At 43.9% G+C, this 1,478-nt stretch overlaps 1 protein-coding gene across 1 annotated transcript in view; it reads left to right on the top strand.

Annotated features, from left to right (window-relative positions):
- Positions 1-622: 622 nt before the first annotated feature.
- The window catches only part of LOC106815888 (USP6 N-terminal-like protein), a 33,807-nt gene continuing 32,951 nt past the window's right edge, over positions 623-1,478 (top strand). The window contains exon 1 of the mRNA XM_014820413.1: positions 623-862. The gene's annotated coding sequence lies outside the window, so the exon portion shown is untranslated. The remainder of the gene's footprint in view (positions 863-1,478) is intronic.

The raw sequence follows: 1,478 nt of genomic DNA, 5'->3' as shown, positions 1-1,478 counted from the left end.
GTGGGGAAGGAGAGGGGGGAGTGTAGTGGGGAAGAGAAGGAGGAGAGGGTTAGTGGGAAGAGGAGGATGGAAGGGAAGTGGGAAAGAGGGGAAGGGGAGGGTGGTGCGGAAGAGGAAGAGAAGGAGGAGAGGGAAGTGGTGGAAGAGGCGGAAGAGAGGTAGTGGAGGACGAGGAGGAGGAGGAAGAGGAGATGTAGTGGAGGAAGAAGAGGAGATGGCAAAGGGAGGAAGAGAAGAGCCAAAAGGAACTAGGGAGAGGGGGTGAGGAAGAAAGAGAAAGTCAAGGGGAGGTGAGAAAAAATAGGAACAACAAGGAGAGTCAAGTGGAGAACAAGAATAAAAAGAATACGGGAACGACAATGTGAAAAAAAACTCCCATTCTCTATTTCCTAACAAGACAGTGTCGGCTGGAGCCTGCTGCCCTCTATAATATTGACTAGAAATTATTTGTAGGGTAATTTATAAAATATTAAGCACAACCACAGAAATACATTCCATAATTTATCATAACTGCTTGCTCATTTTGCATAATTTTTCATAATTGATAATAATAATAATTCTTTGTATTTTAGGCTTCTTATCTTATAATTTTTCGCGCTTTGCTTCGAATCATGGCCCGAACTTCCTTGCTGTCATGTCTGTCTAGTACTCACTGTACTGTGTAATTAAATCGTATTTGACTTTTGTGCTGCCAGTTTCGATACACGATCTACGCTAGCCACAAGTTCAACTTCTCGTTGGCGAGAGGTAACACTGCGTCCTACGCCGTGTAACAGTCGGAGAGCCTGGCCGTCGGTTTAGATCTACGCGTGCTTTATCCTCTAACCTGCATTGCATTTGCAACGTTGACGAATACCTCAAGGTACTTTAGATTAAATTCTAGTCTACAGCATGACTTCTGTAGGCATAGTTAAGAAATTGTTCGTGTAATTAACACTAGTACTAGTAGTCTATGTCCCCCAGGGTACTGCCGGAACGTACCCTAGGTACGGTCAGGTATACCGGAAGGCGGAACGTACCCTGGTCACTATTTGATATGGTTAGTGTTAGAGTTAGGGTTAGGGTTAGGGAGTCCGAGTAGGCGTAAGCGACTTCCCAGACTCGTTAGTGAAGTAGGGGAGGTACGGTCCGGCATATTAGATAGTACCAGCCCAGCTAACAAAGTTATGTTCCTTGAATGTTATGGGAATGTTTCTTTTACTTTTAGGTTAGCAGAACATTATTCAGTAACGTTCTAATAACGTGTTTTAGGAAAGTTTTCCTGACATTCTGAGAACGTTTTTACCACCATTCACATAACATTGATCAACCTCCGAAAATGACATATTAACTGCAGCAACACTACGTATGCGCTGCAGTCTTATCTTAATGTCTCGAGTACGGCAGTCCCCCTCCCACACACACCAGAGCACAAACACACACAAGTACAAACAGTATAACTATCCCTATCCCTAACTATAAAGCGACTCGAGTCGTAT

Source organism: Priapulus caudatus, unplaced genomic scaffold (genome assembly GCF_000485595.1).
Source record: "Priapulus caudatus unplaced genomic scaffold, Priapulus_caudatus-5.0.1 Scaffold1228, whole genome shotgun sequence".
Classification (NCBI taxonomy): domain Eukaryota; kingdom Metazoa; phylum Priapulida; class Priapulimorpha; order Priapulimorphida; family Priapulidae; genus Priapulus; species Priapulus caudatus.
The sequence above is the reverse complement of the archived record's forward strand: the minus strand, read 5'-3'. Positions and strand labels throughout refer to the sequence as shown.